Source organism: Vulpes vulpes, chromosome 7 (genome assembly GCF_048418805.1).
Source record: "Vulpes vulpes isolate BD-2025 chromosome 7, VulVul3, whole genome shotgun sequence".
NCBI lineage: Eukaryota > Metazoa > Chordata > Mammalia > Carnivora > Canidae > Vulpes > Vulpes vulpes.
This window is the reverse complement of record NC_132786.1, coordinates 74,157,174-74,178,998: the sequence shown is the minus strand read 5'-3', so window position 1 is coordinate 74,178,998 and position 21,825 is coordinate 74,157,174. Positions and strand designations below refer to the sequence as shown.

Sequence of the window (21,825 nt, the reverse complement as noted above, 5' to 3'; positions counted from 1 at the left end):
AAATGTATACATTTTATAGCTCATGAAAAGATTTAACACAAAATGTCAGCTTTTTGTACAAATTGTCTTATTCTCTGATAACAAAACAAAGACTTGAAAATGAGACACGTGAGGAGGGTTATGTGTGAAGATATTCCTATGAATTTGTTGGGGTGGAAGCAATGGGTATTCTCACAGCGCTGAAAGTAAACACTCTTTGATCCTAGAATCACTAGGAGCAAATCAGAGCTGGAGATCAATTGAAGAGCTTCTTAATTTTGTCTGACTCAGGGGGAAACTGGTTATTTCATCAAGGCTAGAAACAAGCTGAAGTGAAAACGTCTACCAACAAATCTAGAGAAAAATTTTAGGACCTTCAATCTCAAAGAATTCCATGAGATTCTTTCAAAGGACTTCCGAGAAGGCTTAACTGAAAGCAAGAACTGACTTAACACAAGGGAATCTTATATTAGAAACACACTTATAATTAAGTGAATAAATAGCACCAACTTATTTTGGCAGGATGGTTCACCTAAGCCTTGTTTCGAACCTATTTTTATATATATGGGTCTGAAACCTGAAATTTAAACAATCCTCCTCTAACCCAGACAACCAACATCTGGTTGTGTTTTCCATTCACGTGTTTAATTTCCAGTTCATAAAATTTTCATTCCATCCTCCCTGTCCCAAAGGAAAGGATACTGCCTCCTAAGAGGATAACTGAACATATGTCCAAAAGCCTTCAGAGAAAGCTGCATTTTTCTCGCTTTCAGATTAGTAAAGGGGGCTGGCTCATCATAGCCCACCACCCTGGATTTCTGAGCACACACCTGGAGTACACTCAGAAATACAGCCAATGGCCCACCTTCCAGGATGGCTCTATTCTGGCTTTGACAAGCATTCCCTGCCTCCTGGCACAGGCTAAGCCCTAGACTCCCTCCATTCTACCACCAAATACTTAGTCCTTTTCTGATTTTTCTCACCACCTGACTGATATTCCCTCATGTTCAATTCTTCTAGCAGCTGCTTCTCCCTCAGAAAATCTGATTAGACAATAGCCTGACCTCAGGCATTCCACAAAAGGAAACACTCAGAAAGTCAACTTGACTTTCTGGGTAAAACCACTGAAGTGATGGACCATAAATTACATCAACCACCCATTAGGAGATGTAGGATTATGTTTTACAGTTTCACAAGGAAGACCAGTTATAAGACAGTAAAATCTCATTAACTCTGACCACTAATTCAGAGCTTAAGACCAAGTCCACATGGCTAGGCTGACCCTTCGCATATCCTTTCTGACATAGCACAGAATAAATGGATATGGGAAGGAGAAATGTTTAAGGGAAAAGGAAGGGGAAGGACACCTGTTGTTCTCCAAAGATTAGCCTTTCTTCATTATACTTCATTACCAAGCCTCCTAAGTACTTAAAAGAATAAATCATTTTCAATTATACAAACATAAAAACAGTCCATCTGTTAATTACAAATCATCCTTCCCTGTTCATGTGGCATTAACCTAGTTCCACTTGCTGTACAGTCCTGGAATTAATAAAATTGAATTTCTTATAAAAGTATTTGTATTTGTAATAATGTTTAGTCTCTTTAGAATCTCATAGGTCTATGCAGAGCTTTAAGTTAAGGAAAGGTTGGGGATGATTAGCAATGAGGCAGGAATTCGTTTTATTTAGTGGATGAATGCACTTAAATGGAAAATGAGAGGTTCCATTTTGGTTATTGTTTATTGGACAGCTCACTTAAATTTTTGCTTAAGTTCCCTCCTCTGCAACATAGAGTGAATGGTGCATAACCTCTTTCAAGCTTGGTTTTCTTGTTTGTAAAGGTCTAAGAGAACCTGGAAATTGCCATGCTGCACAAACAGAAAGCTCAGTACCTGGCACAGGGTACATGCTCAGTTAACAAGACCTGACATTGCTACTCTAGTCTGTTAACTCACTTTCCACTAAAGCAGTGCAAATTTTTCTGCCTTTGCCCCATTGGTAGGGTTCTTACTGAATTTTGTTTGCCACTTCAAAATTCAAATCAGAACTACTTATAAAATACTGAAATACTGCAGCTATTTCAAAATCGGATACGTTGTCATAAAAATCAGACTCTCGACAACAACTGAAAGGTTTAGTTTCCCTTTTAAAGTTTAAGGAAAAATATATTTCAAAGTTTGTGTTAAACCACATAAATTCAGTTTCATTGTATAACCTTGTATAATCTTACTCTCATGCAATTTTTTGTGAGCTTTAATCTAAACTTATCCCATTTGGAGTTGATGAGTTTTAAAGAAATGATGACTTTTTCGTACTACAGAACTAAATAGTTCTACTTGGTGTTCTGTGCTTGGTTTAGAATAAAACAGGTTTTCTCTCAAGTGGACCTTCCTCTGGGAATGGGTACAAATCTTGCCTGTGCTGATGGATTTCTTCAAGGACGTGTGAGGTCTGCAAACCTGAAATCAACCTCCGAGGGGAGCAGATGCCTTACACTATTTCTGAGTCCACAGAAAGGGCTTCACGACCTTTGAGGAGGCTTAACCATTAACCCCCGAAGCCCTTACTGTTCACCCCTTCTGGGCACATCTTAAGTACAAGGAACATCATACATCATTAGCACTTCACTGAAAGTCCCTGCTGGCCTAGAGAGGACTCTGGCACTCCTAAGAGTGCTCTGTTTCCTGAAAGGCCACAAGTAAGGACAGCTCCTCAAGGGCCAGGGCCCTGTATTCTGCTTCTCTTTATTTTCTACATACCTCCTCTGCACCAAAGACCCAAGTGTGTAACACAGTAGCTCATGAATTTTCATATGCCTATCTTTTAGAAATGACAAAATGAGGCCCAGAAACGTTGAGTATGGCCCAAAGCCCTGAGCTAGTAAATGGCACCAGTCAAAATCCTCTGGCCTCCAAAGTGGATCCTGTCCTTCAGAAAGCCCTCAGTGCTGCAGACACTGGCTGTGAAAGCACACATGAATATGAAGGCCCTTCCCCTCCATTGAAATCTTTTAGAAATGTATATATCTTCAACAGTTAGGTCTTTAAGAAAAATAATATACTAATTAGGAAGAGACAATCTGGAGGCATTTCTAGGGCAGAGTAATTTCCAAATTCCTCAAAGGGTTGAGAATATCAAATACAGTTTGTCCAAACCTCTGCTTCAAACCAGGTTTCCCGGCCAGCCTGATGCCAATGAGAACAAACCCACCATCCCACATGGGACCCATCAGGTCTGTTAGTATGTCTTCCTCCAGGATTTGGCAAGTACTTTTAAGACATGATACGGTAAAATCCTCACTGAGGAATATCATTAGCCAAGAATCGTGACTTTTTTCTCATAAAAAGGCCAAACGGCATCCCTATGCTGGATTCCATTCAGCTCTTTAACAAAAAGGTTAAGCTGAATATTGTCATCAACTTAAAATTGCAAATCTAGCAGTTTCACCTGAAACTGCTCACACTTGCAGCTCTTTTTGTTGTTTTAGAAAATGCATCACATTTGTCTACTATCTCCTATACTACAGCATATGTGCATGACCCTGAAATCTTGGGGGTCCCCAGAATGAGGATGGGCCCCAGACAGAGCCCTCCCCTGGCAATGGAGGCCTGGAATTGGATCCTTGTTTGACGGTCACTGGCTGGCGACACTGAACATGTCATTTCACCTCTGTGTGTTTCCATTTCCTCATCTGTGAAATGAGTGAGATAGACCATATGATCTCTAAGGTATCTTCCAGCTCCCCTTTCTGAGATTCTATTATTTAATAATAAGGGAATGAGATTATGCTCAAACACCAGAGCAAGGCTTTGCCAGCTGAACACAATAACTGATTTTGTTTGCAAGCTGAGTGACTTTTTCCCATCAGTGAGAGAGGGCTGTGAAAGCTCTTCTGTATAAGCAAGCCCTATATTAAGAAAATCTGATACATGAGAAGCTCAACTTACTAAACAGATAAATTAGACAGTGATTATTTGCATCACAAAAGAATTCACCACAGGTTTCCTTTAAATAGCTAAATCCCCCATGCATTTAAAATGCAATCTGATTTAGTAGAATTCAATTTGTGCAGTTTTTTCCCAATAACATAGCTATTGCATAAAAAGACCAGAGTTAAAGTAATGAAAAGCTACTTTTTAGTATGTATCATATAAGAGGGAAAGAGAGTGAAACCAACATTTACTGAATGCCCGCAGTGCACCTGGAGCTTCACACACATGATCTCATTTCCTTCACAAAATATACCTGTTAAGATTGGTGTCACAGCCACCATTTGGGATATGAGAAACCTAAAAACAGAAAGATTATGCGAATTTGTCCAAACTCTTGGGCCAGAATTCAAACACATGACTACTGCTATGTTCTTTCCCTTACTCTGTGCCCCTTGGGTTCAGGAGACCACAATAGATGATATGTACATAAGTGTGTATCCTGGGGTGCAAGAAGTCCCTGATTCCAATCTCACTCCCCTCAATACTTGCTATATGGCATTGGGCAAGTCACTAACCTGGGACTAGTTTCTTTGTTTCTAAACTGAGGAATGATTTCTGGTGACCTCCCAAGACTGTGAAGTCAAATGATATAATAACATACATATACGGGATACCTGGGTGGCTCAGCGGTTGAGCAACTCCCTTTGGCTCAGGGCATGATCCCAGGGTCCAGCATCGAATATCGCATCGGGCTCCTTGCAGGGAGCCTGCTTCTCCCTCTGCCTATGTCTCTGCTTCTCTGTCTCTCATGAATAAATAAACAAAATCTTTTTTAAAAATAACATACATAAAAGTACTCTATAAATTGCCAAGTGCCATAAGAATGTACAGGGATACTCTTAGTTTAACAACCAGTCCTGGAACTCAAGTATTTTACTAGTGTTTTGTGCTTAGAGGACCTGAAAAAAAAAAATTCCCCATCATACTCAGAGCTGGCCGGACCCTAACAAGTCCTGTGTCTAAGGAATCAAAGGAGATTGAAGGAAAATTGGAAAGAAGGACACCAGAGGAAGTCAACGGAAGTGCAACATCTGACCTGGAGAACTGAAGGTTATGGACACTTGAAGCATCCAAAGGGCTATTCTGAAGGAAGTGGTGACAAGATACCTTCTGCACTGAAAAGAGGACAATAGGAAATCTTCCTAAGTTGTATACAGGCTATAATACAGAGCTTCTACCAGAAAGGGTCATTACTGTTGGAAAAGTTAGCTAAAAAATAGCTGGTAGATTTCTATCTTTAGACATAATCTTGCCTGGAAAAGTATGAAATTGGCAACACACGTGCTTAATAATCTCCACATACTCTTCTTGGACTCTCCTATATCTATCTTTCCACTTGTGCTCACCTGCCTTCCCCCCTCCATCCCCCCACCCCACCTCCAGCCATCCCTGCCCAAACCTGTATCTCCTCCCTCCCTCAGTGCTGGTATGTTCCACAAGTCACACTCTTAAGACCTGGTTCTCCCATTACCTTGGCCCTCCTCAGGGACTGAAGTGATTCATTAACAGGCATCAAAACCTAAAGATACACTACTGTCATCCCTTAACTGGAACATCTGCATTTATAAGACAATTTTCAAGAGATCCACAATTTCTTTACCAAAGAAATGTATCTAATAATGTATCTAATACTAGTCTTAACCTAGTAATGTAACAAGTCAAAGCCAGGAGTTATCATGAATGGGTAACCTCTCAGCAGTATCCCTCAAATCACTCCAACAGCAATGCCTACCACTCAGAAGGCAGGTCTGGGATAAGAATACATCATGCTCAAGGTCCTTAGTCAGTGAGTGAGTTCATCACAACTTGTCAAAGCACCAAGGAGAAATGAAAATCAAAGAAAACATCTCTCTGAGCCATGGAAGAAAGGAGGAAGGGAAAGAGGAAGGGAGGGAGGAAAGAGGAAAGGAAAGGAAAAGGAAATCTAAATTCTTAGAAAACCCATTCTTGTGATAGAAACAATGTGATCCTGCTGACTCTGTTCATATCCTCTCCCGGAACAACATGTGGAACGACTGCCACCCCCTACCTGCCCCCACCCTCACCCCGAGAAAACTACAAGTGTGAGTCTGGTGATGTCCAATCAGGTTCTATGAAGAAAACAGCAACAGCTTCCCAAGACTTCAAAAGCCAGCCAATTCTACAGGCATGGAGATGGGGCTGAGTCTTTGCTATGGATCCAGTTAAAAGATAAATCCATGCAGCACCTTCCTTTTAAGACACTGAGACAGAGCATCTCCACTTCCCTAGCTAAAGGTAAGGTCTTCTTTGTGTTGGGCATTCTAACTACGGGAAGAAGACAGTAAGGAAAGAAATGTAAAAGGAAAAACATCACTGCTACCATGAGTGAGCACCTGTGTGTGCGGTATACTGTGCCTCAAGCCTGAAGACAATGGAACATTCTTACACAAAGATTGGCACACAGTGTTGCCAACATGAATGTCAGCCTGTTGTTTGCTGCATACATACCAATTAAACCAGCCCATAGCTCCAAAGGGCTCAGCTAACTCTGAAAAGAGCACATCACTCCAGACCTCTAACTTTCCCTCACACTTATAAGAGCTCAACTCTTCCTTTTATCGATTCCTTTTGTAGTTAGATGTTTTTAGAATTATTCAAATAGTCATAATTTGCAAAAGAAGGATGGTAGGGCAGAACTAGCCAGCACAAACCAAATAGAAGAAATAGAGACTAAATAACAGTATAGAGCTGTGTTCTCAGCATCTTTTTCTTTATTCTGGGGGTAAATCCTCTTCTGGAGAGCCTCTCCTGAGCTGCTGCTCCCCATATCCCTGATTTAAAAGCAAAAATGCTGTTTTTATCTCAGGTATGATGCAACCTGTAGTTGACTCTGAAATAGGAAAATTGCATTTAAAAATCTTACTTCATTTTCCCTGACGGATAAGGCTTTTCTCCTCCAAATGATCAAACCACATATTTTCAAGAACCAGGCAATGAATCTCATACAGCTGACTCTGTCTCCTACAGAGATTTTTCAAGACATTATTCACAAGCAAGTGACCAAGGTAAACTAAAGTGGTTTCTGTAGCCATTTGCAATTATTGACAAACAATTTCATAACGGAAAATGGAAATTACAGTCAAGTGCAATAAGCTGTTTATCCAAGATCTACCTGCTGGTGGCTCTTTTCCCTTTTTATTCTTTCTTTCAAGCAAAATACAAGCTATTATCAGAATGCATTTCCACTGCTTATGATATTTCTTGTCAATATCTCCACCGACAACCCTATTTTCCAGTTGTCAGTTGGCAGGATTTGTACTCAATCGCGGTAGTAGCCAAGCCAGTACTGTGTATTCCTGGGTGTTCCGAGAGATTCCCTTGCCGTCAGGGCCGTGGGAAAGGATCACCCTCAAATGGCAAATAGGGCATTCCCTTCCCCAGCAGGACTAGCTTCTAGCTTCGGGGACTGAGGGGCTTGGACTCCTACAGCTGGGCGGAGGGTCTATCTTCACCCCCCCTCCCCAGCATCCTGGGAGCTCAGGCACTCTGACCCCAGGCCCTGCAATCTGGACCGTGAGGGAAACAATTCTTCAGGGAAGTGTGGGGGTGCCTTCTTGCGCAGTTGGGCGACTCGCACACCCCTCTGCATTTCATTTGCACCAAGGGAGCGTGTCAGACAGACGGGGGTTTTTGTTGTTGTTGTTGTTGGCTTTGGGTTTTGTTTCTGGTGATTCGGTTATATTTTCACCAACTGTACGAACCTCAAGGGATCTCTGTGCTGCTTGGCAGAGCAGATGGGTCGCTATCGGCGCGGCTCAGAGGGTTCTCTACCTCGGTCTCTAGCTCTACCTCTCTCTCAGCCGGCGGCCACTCACCCCGCCCCCGCCCCCCTCTTCTCTGCTGCATCTTCCTTTTTCTTCTCAGTTCCTTCGGCGGTTGAACCTGGGCTCCGGGCAGAGCCCAGGGCCTTAGAGGTACCTGGTTTCTCTTGCCTCTCGCGCGCCGCTGGGGTATCCCAGCGCCAACCCCTGCCCCCCCGCACGCCCGGGGCTCCGGCCGCCGCGCTGCCCGCCCGGGAGCGCCTCCGCCCGCGCCCCACCTGGTGCCCCGAGCGCCCACGCCCGCGCGGGTCCGCCGGAAGCTGGGGCCACGCTGGCCGCAGGTGCTTCGGGGGACCTGTCGGGCGCATCTGTCTTTGCTCTTTCAACTCAAAATCCCTGTGACCATTCCTCCTGTCCCCCACCCCCAACAGGACGGGGAACCCCAGTGTTTTCCCAAAAGCCACAAAAGGGAGGGCGCGGAAATCCCAACCTCTCCGGGCTAACTCAAGGCAGAGGTGCAGGGGTGGAGGGGTTCTCGAGAACCTCCAAATCACCCGGCTTCTCCCGCGACTCCCGTCTTCCCTAGGTCTTGGTTAGACATTCATCCAGCCACACGCTCAAGAAGGCGGGGGTTACCCCCGACTCATCCCAGAAGCCTCTAACTTCGGAAATCCTTCCCGTTAGATTTGCACAACGGAGGTACCTCGTCATCTCGGCGAGGCAAGTCCGGATTCCGCCAGGGCAGGTCCGGGAGGTCACCCCGGGCAGGCAATCCAAGGAAGGGCGCTTTAAAATCCTGCCGCCGCGCGCCCCTCAGAGCACCCTGGGCACTCCTGCCCCCGTCGCGTCGTTCGCCGACTAAACTTTTGGGGGATCACATCTCCAAGCCCTGGGAGTTCCAAGCTAAGCCTTCCTCTTTTCTGAACCTCTTCACTGGAATGTAATCATGGGAAGACAAGAGGGGTGGCTGCCTTGTTCTTTGCAACGTAAAATCAACAGATACCCAATCAAGCTCCAATGCCCGGCCAGCCCCTCGCCCCCTGGTGCCCACTCTCCCTCGCCCCCCCCCCCCCGTCCCCGGCCCCTCCCCCCGCCCGGGCTCTCCCAGACTCCGGTGTGCAAGGCCATTTACTTGTGCCCAGGAAAAACACATCACTAAAGTGATGGGAGAAGAAACGGTGCACCTGGCCGTCCACTGAGCGGTTTTAAGGAAGAAAAGGGAAAGGGGAGTGAAATCGGGGGGAATCCTTTCTTCCGCAAGCACGACCTCTGGGGGCAGCTCGGGGTGGGGGCGCTCCTTCCTGTGGTTCGGCACTCGCTCCGCTTTTCCTCTTTCTGCTGCTCGGCGCGTCTTACCCTGCTCCCCGCAGAGGGCGCGGTGAGGAAGCCCGCGGGGGGCCCGCAGCTCCATGTCAGGGGCGCCGCCGCCGCCGCGCCAGGCGAGCACCGCGGCCGCACTTGTGGCTGGTCTCCGGGCTGAGCGGGCTGAGCGGGCTGAGCGGGCCCGGCCGGCGCCAAGTGTCTTCCATGTGAATAACAAATACTCACACCGGCGGCCGCGATTGGTCTGCGCCCGGCGCCTCGCGATCCTCCGCCCGCGGCCATTCACCCGGCGCGGCGCGGGGAGCCGAGGCCGGGATCACGCCCGGGATCGCCAATCGCTTCGCGCCAACCAGTCACCTCGGGAAGCAGGAGGAGGAACCCCGAGGGGCGGGAGCCCCTGGATCTCGGTGCGGCTGAGCCAGCCTGGCGCGGGCAGAGAGGCGGCCGCTCGGCCGACGGACTCCCCTCCGCGCTACATCACCTCAGCCCGCGGCGACGCCGGGACCAGAAATGTCAATAGTTGTGACTTAGGGGGGAAAAAAAGGCAGCCCCGCCCGCCCCGCCCCCAACAGAAAAAGGAGGCCTGAAAGACGGGGGATGGGGTGGGGGGAAGGGGGGGAAGAAGTGCGGGCGGGTGGAAGGAAGAACGCGGCTGTGGCTGAGGCTGTGGGGGCCGAGCAGCTCCGACTGCCGGGCGAGCCCGGACCCGCGCGGGAAGGCGCCGCACGAGGGCCACGCGGACCCGGGAGTCAGGACCGCGAGCCGGGGGTCCGCCTTCGGGAGCCAGCTCCGAAGAGGGCCACCGTGAGGAATACGTGGTCCCGCCACACGCTTCCTCTCCGGGGACGCTCAAAGTAAAGCCCGCCAGCGCGCGGTCCCCCTGCAAAGTTTACCTCACGCGCCGCGGCTGTTCGGCCATTTGTCCAGCCCGCAGCTCCGGCGATGGTCTCCCCCACCCTCGCGCCCGAAGGTCTCGGGGGGCGCCTTCTACCGAGCCCCCGGAGCTCGAGCATGGACACAGGCCGGCCGGACCGCGGGCGCCGCGCAGGACGGGGCGCGGGCGGTCACGGGGCCCGTCGTGGTATTGAGCCGAGTCCAGCAGCCGCGGAAGCGGGGCGGGAAACTCCAGAGGACCGGCGCCGCGCGGCTCCCGGGTTTCTGAGGGGGAAGCTCGGGATTGCTGCGCCTCCAGCCGAGGGAAACCCGCGGGCTCGACGTGCGCAGTCCAGCGGCCCCCTCCTGAGTTCCCGCCCGGGCGCCGCGCACCTGCCGGGGCGCGCGCCAGAGGGAGCCCCTGGCCGCCCGGCGCCGGGGGAGCGGCGGCCCGCGCCGCCTTGTGTTGGTGAGAAAGTTCCATCTAGAGGCGGCCGCGCGCCACTGCAGCCCACACCCCAGGCCGCCAGGTGAGCCGGGGAGCCCGCGGCCGGCGGCGTGGGACGCGGCGGGACCGGGGGACAGCCGCCCGCCCCAGGGAGAAGGGGGCAGACCCCTGCAAGGTAGCTCCTCCTCCCGCACTCGGCAGCTCCGCCAGGAATTTCAACTTTCTAAGCAGAATGAACGTCGTGAGCATCAGGACAGGTATCTTGCGTTGTCCCGTATATGACTTCTCCTGTTCAGGCTTCTCTAAGTCTCACACCCACTCTGTGAGGTGATGGAAATCATAAGTTACGTCTACCCTACAGATGAAGAAGGAAGCCGAGGCTGAGAGACGCAGCTGCAAAGTACTAGCGCCAGAAACCAGAGCTGCCTGGCTTCCAAACCCCACACACACTTCCTCCAGGGGGCTGTTGCTTTTCCCAAAACTGGCATCGGTGTGTGAAGTCTCCGCTGAAGAGACAGCTGTTACACGAAGCTACCCTCTTTGCCCCCTAGAAGAATCTACAGGTTTCCAGCCCAGGAGAACTCCTCCCCTTTCACCCCCTTCTCGTATTCCCTTCTTTTCTCTCTCCCAGCTTTACAGGAAGGCTACTTGATTGTAGAATCATTATTTTTTAAAGATTTTATTTATTCATGAGAGACACAGAGAGAGAGGCAGAGACACAGGCAGAGGGAGAAGCAGGCTCCCTGTGGGGAGCCCGATGTGGGACTGGATTCCAGGACCCGGGTAATCATCTCAACCACTGAGCTCAGCCACTGAGCCACCCAGGCATCCCTAGAACCATTATTTTATTATCACAACCACCTGGAGGGAAGAAGGCGGCTTTGGAGAAATAAAATAGTCTGGGTCCCCTGTCCTCAAGCTCCTATATAGGGATCCTCATTTCACTCTATATATATAGCACAGCCTTAAAGGGACTGACCAGCAGGCAGTACAGCCTGGAGCAGAGAAGGTGCTAGGAGAACCCCTGATACAGAGGTCAGATTAGGGGTTGGGTAGGCTCATCAGTCCTATGTCTGCACGAAGTTTGGGACACCTGGCAGGACTCCCTTCTTTTCACCCAGAAGTATGATTTCTCAACAGCTTGATTTCTGAAGTAGACAGCCCACCACCCCACCCCAAACTGCAGGCTGGTGATGTATGTCTGGCAGTTATCACAGGTCATAGGGGTACATGAGTGTCTCTCTAAACCCTTTATTACGTATTCATTAATACACTTGAACACTGAAGATATGAAGGAGAGGGCAGGCATAGCAACCCTGAAAATACTCAGCCCACAGAGCTGCTGACCGCACCGTTGTCTTCAGGGTCTGCTAGAGGCTAGCTGTGAGCCCAGTAAATAGATTGTTCCTCCAGGGAAAGCAGGGAGGCCAGCACCCTGGCACTCTGGTGGGCCCATTTCAGATATGAGGACAGCACAGTTGGTTGTGGCTTTGGAGGCCTGACAAGGCTAAGTGAGCTGCTCAGGGGAGAAGGGCCTAGCGAGCCTGCTTTTCTCCTTTCCTTATGGATCTTCACCTGCAGAGAGCTGGGGTCCTACAGGCACATCGCTGCCTCTTTTGGTGCAGCCCTCTGAGAGATGAGGAAAGCTTAAGTCTCATGTTTGGTTTTGCATCATCTTTAGTTCTTGAAACTCAGAATGGGACCATCATCCCAGCCCTACATGAAATCTGGTCAATATGGAATAGATCCACTATGCATATTCTGGGGTGATTTCAGTGAGTTTATGTGGTGGCCCCAGGGCAAGTGATATAAACTCATACACAGGTTATAATCCACCGAGACTGATAGCAACATCAGGGCAGAGGAAGAGAGATCATCTCCACGAGTCATTGGTCCCTGTCAGTTATAAAAGGCACATAAAAAAGGCACTAGACGGCCCAACCCATATTCATCAAGGTGAAACCCCATGCCTCTGCTTACCCTCTGCTGCAGCCTGTGTCTCAGGAGTGTCTAAAGCCCAGGCAGTCCAGACAGCAGGTAACTCCAGAGTCATCCACCTGGTTCCTTCTTGGGCTATCACACTGCCATATGAAATATATCTTTGGAAGGTGTCTGACCTCATCATCCATCCCACCCCAAATATTTATGCAAACCAAATATATTTCCTGGTGGTTAATCCTCCAAGAAGATTTGCCTGTAATCTTCTCATTTTCAGTTGATTTAAAATGTGAAAAACTGCCCATGTGTTAGAAAATGCAAAAAAACAATGCCATATGTTTGAGGTCCATTTAACTCAAGCTGTGATATGTATTCCACACATGGAGATTTATGCCACAATTCCTGCTTTGGGGTAATCATTAAGACTCGGAACCTTTGCAGGCTACTCACCCAGGAGGAATATTGACAGCATGAAGCTCCCACATGGAGCAAAACTGACAGGGAAAAGTGGGAATGGGATTTGTTTCTTTTGGAAACTAAGACAATATTTTTCTTGTTAAACCATCTGCAAGTGGTGGTAAGTGTATCATGTTGGTTTTGCTCAGTTTATTAAAACACTGGCTACGGGAAGCAAGATCAGACATGTGGGACTGACTGGGCCAATGAGGTTCATGACAGTGATCTGCCCCTCACCTTCATAGCTCACACCTGTGTGTAGGCATCATGGGAGGGATTTCCTGAAAGGATATATATGGCAGAGTGTACAGTAATCCCTAACTGGCTTCATTTGTGTTCCCTCAGAAGCACAACCTGAGACTAGGATTCAAGAGCAAGAAGTGAAGAAAGCCCCAGGAATCAGGTGGGGAAGTGAGCCAATAAAGGGTGCATTATCAAGCCAGCTGCCACTACAGGCCCATGGAACTTAATATCAGTGGAGAACTCTGGAAGCCAGGGTAGCACACACACCAGAGTTGTCCCAACCCACTCCTAGCAGTTGTTGGTAAGAACTGCTTACAGATGGTGTTAATTTCCAGCAATTTCAGTCTACTACCTGGGTGGCAGCCAGCCTCCAGAGGCCAGGTAAAGCCCTGTTGGCAAAGAAATGTGGGTGCTGGCAGTTAGTAGGCAAGCAATGTGTAATCAAGAAGTCTGAGGAAAATATATCAGGTGACAGCATCTGCAACATCTGCTATTAGGAAAACCATACAAAACTTACATGGATCAAGGCAGTGTCTCTCCACATGTGGTCCTGGAACCACCTGCCTCAGAATCACCAGTGAGCCAGGTATAAGTACAGATTCCTAGGCCCAATCCAGAGCTGTTTGAATCAGACTCACTGAGATGAGGCCCGGGGATCTGTATGTTTTGCAAACATCCCAGGTGATTCTGATGGTGTTCACTAAAATTTGAAATCCACTACTTTCGGGAAATAATTCTCCACATAGGCAATCAGTGTTTAGTTTGTGTTTAAATATATAAAAAGTTACTTGCAAAGCCTAAGGAAACAAACCTTAAAAATCAGGAGCCTGGGAAGCGAATGCCCATGCTATCCAGATCCTTGTTTTCTTTTTTACTACTCTTTTTACACTGAGGAGGTTCCATCCAGTGCTTTCTGAGAAAGAAAAGAGGCTGAGTTTCATTCCTAATTCTGTCATTGATAAAGCATATTCTCTTAACCTTTTAACATTTCTGTCCCTCAATTTTTTACCTGTATGTGGGTATGGAAAAGACAGCCATCTGTTCAACTTCCCTATCAATAGCATAGAGTTGTCACTTGAAAGGGGCTAACACAACACACACACACACACACACACACACACACCTAACTGCATTTTCCCACCTCTCTTGCATCTAGGTGGGGTCACATATCTAGTTGCTGTAGAATGAATAGAAGTGATGTGCACCACTTCTAGATAGAGGAAATTAAGAAGCAAATGCTTCCTCTCTTTCCCCTTCTTCCAGGTGGACACAGAGACTTTCATGGCCCCAGAATTGGCAACTCAAGATGGAAGGATCCTGGGTCCTCAAATTGCCAAGCTGAGGAATGCTGCCTATCAGCAACATCCACACTGAATTGTTAGGTGTGAGAAACTTTCACTGTGTTGAGTCACTGAAATTTAAGGCTTCATTTGTCATAGCACTTTGTTGTTATTCTAACTAATAAAGTGGTATTGGACGAGGTCCTTGAGAGGGCATAACTGCTGTTGACCTGTAAGCTGTACCCAGGCAATCATTGGTTCCTAACCCTATCCCCTATCCTTGGAATGTACATTTTGCCTACTATTCCCATGCTAGCAGCTGTTTCGAGGATGTAGCCTTGAGAGAGTAATGTGTTGTTGAGACCATATGGACTGGATATGTGACTGAATCCCATTATGGGTGCTATATAAACTTTTAAGATTCTGACAGGTGGGCATAGCGATCTACTTGTCTTGTAGCCACCCAAGACAAGCCTCATAAGTAAGTTCCCTGCTTGTTACACATGCCATCTACCAGTCTGGAGTGGTCTGCCACTTTCTAGTTCTCCTTGCCCTCTGATTTGGAGACGAGCTTCACATTTCACCCAGGGAACTGCCAAGATAGTGAGCCAACAAGTGGACATGGTAAAGTATGTACCCGCTAACCTAAGAGACACAAGGGAGAAACATCTCTGCTTCTCTAAGAACCACTTCAGCATGGTTGTATGGTTGTATGCCCTTCCTCAGCAACACTTGTGCACTCAGAGGCATAGGGCCATGTCCATGTCCTTCCCAAGCCCAATCCTCCCTACCTCCTACCTCCAACATAGTCTGGCCTGACAGAAGGAAAAGATAGCAGCATTGCAGTGTTTGCCTCCTCCCTGTATAGCCATTCAATGGGACCAGACACATCTTCAAGCCAAGGGGACTGCTATTGATGAAGAATATATATATATATTCTTTTGAACTAGCTGGGAAAAAGAAACTCTTTTTCCCGGCACTGAAATACCCTCATTATTTCTTCTCCACCTACCCTTCTCAGACCAGCTCCATCCTGTCATTTCCTCAAAAACTTTCCCAGACTTTTAGAACACCCTAATATGACCTGCACAACTTAGCTGTGGGTTGTTTATATTAATGCATTTTTTTTCTCTTATTGCACCTCTATCAAGCTGGATTGTTTTCCCTTATGGTATAGTAATGACTTCATCTGGGTCCTTGCACCTATAGTATGTAATAATGAGTTACTGGGCTGTTAACCTTGGAAGGAATCAAGAGCAATACCACCACCACTGTGGATGTCTCCACCATATGCTACACCAAGACTGCCTCCTCCTCCATCACTACCACTACCTACACCACCACCGACACTGCCATTGCCTCCTCCTCATCCTGCACCACTGCTGCTACCATCTCCACCACCGCCATCTGCATCACTACCACCACCTTTACCAGTCCTCTTCTGCCACCCATCACACATCCACCTTACCTCCCTCCAAGGCTAAAAGGTAACACTAGAGAAAACTTAATATAGATCATATTTTTAAATCACTTTGTAAAAATTGCTGGATGTAACTCAATCCCTAAGTGACTTTGAGTCTTATGTTTTGGTTCTTTAGGTTTAAAAACTATTTAAACCTTACTCCTTAATAACTCATTAAAATTTTAACCTGCATCTCATAAACCTGTGTTCTTATAAGGAAACCACTTAAAACAATGTTTGTTAGACAGAAAGAACAGAAATGTTAGCTACTAGTTGCTATTGTCCAAGAAACAACTTGTATTACATTTCATATGGCTTTAAATTTGTAACAAAGATTTCTTGTGATAATTTGATATCTGAAATGAGCATTAGTTTCAGGAGACTTGCAGTGACAGGATGTTTTGGCTTGTTTTGCTACTTATCAGGAAGTAATAACAAAACAAAAGTATACAGGTGAGCATGAACTCAATAATAGTCTAGATAAGCTATTTGATTCTTTCCAAGGCTAATCATCAAGCAACTCATGATTACCTGCTTGGCCCAGGAAACTAAATGAGGTCATAACCACTACATCATAAAATAACACAGTCTAGCCTGACAGATATGTAATAATACAGAGAAAATATACAACAACCAATAGCTAAATTATATAGGTCAGAATAGGCTGCTGTAGGAATTTGAGAAGGTTTTGATAAGAGAGGACCAAGGTGGTCTAGGAAGGATAGGGAGAGCTTACAGGAAACACAACTTTCCCCTTCCTATAGTCCAAAAGAATCTTACTAATATATTACTTCCTAGGTACAAAAATGTGACTTATGGTAAGCAAATCATGAAACTCACACAGATATACTGAGATACCAAAAGAACCCTGCTAAAAAAAAGTTAATTTATAAGGCAGCATAGGTGGTGGTACCTACAATTGTCTAAAAAATTACCCTAAAATTTAGCAGCTTTAAACAGCACACATTTATTATCTCACATTTTCTATTGGTCAAGAATCCAAGCCTGACTTACATAGGTCTCCAGCTCAGGCTCCTTCACAAAGCTACAGTCAAGATTTGACTAGGACAGAATCTGCTTCCAAGCTTACTCAGTGGTTGTTAGCAGGATTAGTTCCTTGTGGGACATTGGACTGAGATCTTTGGTTGCTTGCTAGCTATTGGCCAGAGGGTACCCCTAATTACTTGCCACATGAACTTCTCTATAAAGCAGCTGACAACATGGCAACTAGTTCATCAGAGTAAGCAAGTGAGAAAGAAATCAGGAGAGTGCCAGCAAGATGGAAGTTAACAGTCTTCTGTAATCTAATCTTAGAAATGACATCCCATCACATTTGCCATTATTCTTCTATTCATTAGAAATGAGTCACTAGGTGACTCAACCCTCACTCAAAGGAAAGGGGGTGATTACACAAAGGCACAAACTCCAGGAAGCAGGAATCTTCTGGAGCCATCTTAGAAGTCTGCACACCATTGATGTTGTTGATTTGAGGATCTCATCACAATAAGGCTTGCAGAGCCTTGAATATGTCTGCCTATGGCTCCATCGGGCACTCAGAGCAGTTGTTAAGCAAGGAAGAGCATCTACCATTTATAAGTTCATAAATTCTGCAACTGACAATGTTAATATATTGTTGCATTTATGGGGGGGGAGTCTGTGAGGTAGACAAACAGTTGGCTGGGATTCCATTGCTTTTTAATAGCTTTGATTTTATTATTTTACTTCTGGATGGTCACAAAGCACTCTAACACAGGTCCTGCCTGTACCTAAGCAGTCTTATTTTCTTTTTTTCTCCTTTTATTCCTTCCTTCACATTTCTTCCATTTTTGGATACTCAGTGGTAACTTCATTGGAGGAAAGAAGAGTGAAACAAACACATGATCATCTTTTGGAAGAATTATTGCACTTCTTAATCCTTTTTTTTTTCCCCCATTTCAAATTGAGAAGAGGGAGGCAGGAAAGCAAGCAGAAAGGGAATCAAGGAGGGAAGGAGAGAGAGGAGGGAATGTGAGGCTCTGGGAAAGACTCTAGCCACCTAGGGTTTTATTGCCTTGAATTAGAAGTGAGGGAGATTCCCAGTTCACTCTTCTGAGATAGAATAGCGGGATCCAGGAGCGTTTCCAGGGGCAAATTCTGGATGCAGTTTTTTGAGCGGGAAAGCAAGTGGTTGGCAGAGGCAGGTATGTAAGCTGGTGGGAACCCTAGGGGCTGTAGGCGGGGATGGCTGCCTAACAGCAAAGGAGAGCAATGAGACCAGGGTAGTGGGGCTAGGAAGGGCAGGAGAGGGAACTGTGCCCAAAATAATAGCTGGTGAGCAGGGCCAGGTCACCATAAGGGGATATGAAAAGTAAGAACCTAAACAAGAAGTGGAGAAGGATAATCTCTCCCCCAAGGTCATAAATGGTTGCTGAGAACAGTGAGGAGTATTCAGTTGGGCCCATGGAAAGTCTCCATCCCTGTTCATTTTTCTCTTCTTTCCTTCTCCAGCCTTCTCTACCTTCACCTCCAAATTCTACCCTTTCTCTGTTCATTTTCCTTTCTTCTCATCTTTCTTTTTCTCTCTCTTTCAGTCCTTACTTCTTATGTGACCTTATTACAAAACAAAAGGATATCTATTATGTATTATACTTCCAAAATAGAATTTCCTGTTCCCTGCTCTAAGTTAAGAACCTTAACAGATGGCTATTTGTTTAAAATCTATGTCTTGGGATGCCTGGGTGGCACAGCAGCTGAGCGTCTGCCTTTGGCTCAGGGCGTGATCCTGGGATCCAGGATCAAGTCCCACGTCAGGCTTCTTGCAGGGAGCCTACTTCTCCCTTTGCCTGTGTCTCTGTCTCTGTCTCTCTTTCTCTCTGTGTCTTTCATGAATAAATAAATAAAATCTTTTTTAAAAAATAAAATAAAATCCCTGTTTTAACTTCACTATTTTTTAATCTGTGTAACCTTGAACAGACTTTTTTCCCCTTCTCTGACCATTGATAGAAAAAAAGTTTTCATGTCCCTACATCGAATCATAACAATTATTATGATTGGATTGAATTTCTATATGTTGTGCTTGGCTATGACACAGCACACTTATCAGTAAATTCTTCCTTGATAAAAGGGTCGTTCTAAGGTTCCCAATTAAACATTAGCATGGCCATCAAATGTAAATTAAATTTAAAATTGCAGGCAGCCTGGGTGGCTCAGTGGTTTAGCGGGTTTAGCGCTGCCTTCAGCTCAGGGACTGATCCTGGAGACTCAGATCAAGTCCCACGTCAGGCTACCTGCATGAAGCCTGCTTCTCCCTCTGCCTCTCTCTCTCTCTCTCTCTCTCTCTCTGTGTGTGTGTGTGTGTGCCTTTCATGAATAAATAATAAATCTTTTAAAAATATATAATATAATAAAATTGCTGCATGTAACAAATAGATTGAAAAATCTTACAATACAAAATCAATACAAAGAGAGACTTATGTTAAACTGGTTTCAGTAGTCTATATTGCAAATATATTATGACATCCTAATGAATGACACTAAGAGTTTATTGGGAACAATGAAAAAAAAATATGATAAGCAACAATTTGATCTCAGGCTCTGAAAAAAAAAAAGAAAGAAAGCTTAGCTCTCAAAAGCCTAAAATCAAGCTTTTCACCTCAATTCTGATACTATTTTAGCAGCATGTATAGGACTCCAGCTGCTAAACTCTGAAGTGTGATCCTGTCACAGTCATGGCTTAAGGAGGACTATGTCACAGCAGTGCCTTGACTAGGAAAACTCCCAGAGATACTTGAATGTCACTGAATGGTCCTATGGCTGCCACAAGTGAAGAAGGGCCTCACTCTTCCCCACCTCATGCAAGGTCAAAACATCCCCCTAGTCAGGAAACATTTCAGGCACACTCAGTGTCCCACCACAAAGACATTTTAGACAGTTCACTGTGCTGAAGTCCAAATAAATCAGATGAAGATTTTGTAAACTCCCCAGGAAATATACTAGCATGTCTTGAGGATGGTGCTGTGCCCAAACAGCAGTGGATATAGGTGGCCATTTTACCATCCAACAAGACCAGCTGTTTTGCCAGTGTGGCTTCTTCTGAGGAACTGTTTTCAGAAAAATGCACTCTTACACATTCACTTCTGAAGCTAAAATTAGTCATATAAGGTCTAAGATTTTCTTTTGTCTCTCACAATCACCTCACCTGGGCTTTGGAAAGAGACTAAGAGGTAAGGAAACAAAAAGAGGAAAGACAGTGAGAGAGAAGGCAGGAAGGGAATCTAGAAGGATGCTTCAGTATGAAGGAACAGAATTAAAGTCACCCAAAGCACAGAAGCACTGTTTCTAAAGTACTCAAATTTCAGCCAAACCAAGAACCACCAGGGTAGAAAAAGCTGTTGACTTTATCTTGTCCAAACCCTTCAAACCACAGTGAGGAAACCAATGCCCAGGGCAGGGCAAGGACTTTCCCACAGTCCCCTGGTGAGTTAGAGGAAAAGATACGAGTAGAAGACTGGCCTGCTGACCCTGGCCTAGTCCTTTGCACATCACCCAAGAACTCATATAAGGAATGTTTAGGTTTACATTTTTAGATATATGTATATGATATATGTGTTTATATATATTTACATATAAATGTATATGTATTATAGATTTCTTTCTCTGCATTTGTAAATTATTCTATACAATGTTCTTTTCAAATTAAGGTAATAGGTTTTCTATTAAATCACACTCTATTATTTACTGGATATTTAAATTTACCTGACCCAAAGTCTTAACCACAAGTATATTCAAATGAAGAAGACAGATAAAGTGAATATTGCAGTTTATTTACATTTCCCAAAAGCATTTACTAAGCATTACTCTTGAACATAACATTATTCTAGCTACGGCTTCAGCTTCCTATAGTCAATCTTATTTTCAAGATTGACTGTGAATAAAAGGCAGAGAGCCTATAATGACCTGTACTCCTCCCTGAGAATAGGATAATTCTTGGCAGTGCCAAAAAACTGGCAAAGATTGCTAAAGCTCATCTTCCCAGGGTAACCTGACCTTAGTTCCCAGCCTTCCTCCTTCCAGTCCCCTGATGTACTCTCCCCTGAAAGCAAAATTAGGAATAATTTTAACAAAGGGACAATAATGGAAACTCTTAAAGCTTAATACATGCAGTCTACTTCTTCATTAATGAGAACTACTCAAATCACTAAGCTGCATCAAATGAAATAAACCAGGGCTGAAAGCAGTCAGATGTTAATTAGGTAGACAAAAACTATAATTTCCTACATTCTGTCCTCAACTAGGATTAAGCTACCTGGCTTCTCAAGGATGGCTCCTAAGTGATTTTTTTGCAACTGCTTAGACATATTTAGATTAGTGCCAACTTATATTAAGACAATGAGACCCTCTGCATTTCTAGAACTTGTTTCCTCCACATGCCCTCCTCCCTTTTCCAACCAGGACCCAGAGGGCTATGGCAAGGTATGATGGAATTTCTGCAATGTCCTGCTCTCACTTCTATTCCTTTCTCTATCTCTCTCTTTAATCAACCAACCAACCTACATACCTACAAATAACTAACTAATCCTCTCCACGTTAACCCCCTCAACCCTCCCACACATTCTTAAGAATGACTGAAATTTCTCCTCAACAAAACCAAACCAAATCCAAACAATACATTTAAAAAATCATTCACCACGATCAAGTGGGATAGCCATAGCAATCAGATAACAAAGGGAAATAAAAGACATCCAAACTGGTAAGGAAAAAGCGAAACTCACTATTTGCAGATTGCATAATACTACATATAGAAAATCCTAAAGGGGGATCCCTGGGTGGCTCAGTGGTTTAGCGCCTGCCTTCAGCCCGGAGGTGATCCAGGAATCCCAAGATGGAATCCTGAATCAGGCTCCCTGCATGGAGCCTGCTTCTCCCTCTGCCTGTGTCTTTGCATCTCTCTCTGTGTCTCTCATGAATAAATAAATAAAATCTTAAAAAAAGAAAATCCTGAAGACTCTTCCAAAAAATTACTAGAACTGATAAATGAATTCAATAGGTCGCAGAATACAAAATCGATA

The 21,825-nt window shown here is 45.4% G+C and overlaps 1 protein-coding gene across 6 annotated transcripts in view; it reads right to left on the bottom strand.

Annotated features, from left to right (window-relative positions):
* Positions 1–10,388, bottom strand: part of GRM8 (glutamate metabotropic receptor 8) — a 746,206-nt gene extending 735,818 nt beyond the window's left edge. For 2 of the 6 annotated variants that reach the window (XM_072764124.1, XM_026010775.2), the window contains exon 1: positions 9,112–9,908. The gene's annotated coding sequence lies outside the window, so the exon portion shown is untranslated. Of the gene's footprint in view, positions 1–8,458; positions 8,772–9,111; positions 9,909–9,971 lie in introns of those variants that run through there. The other 4 variants (XM_072764125.1, XM_072764126.1, XM_072764128.1 and 1 more) reach the window with 4 other exon arrangements.
* Between the last annotated feature and the right edge of the window lie 11,437 nt (positions 10,389–21,825).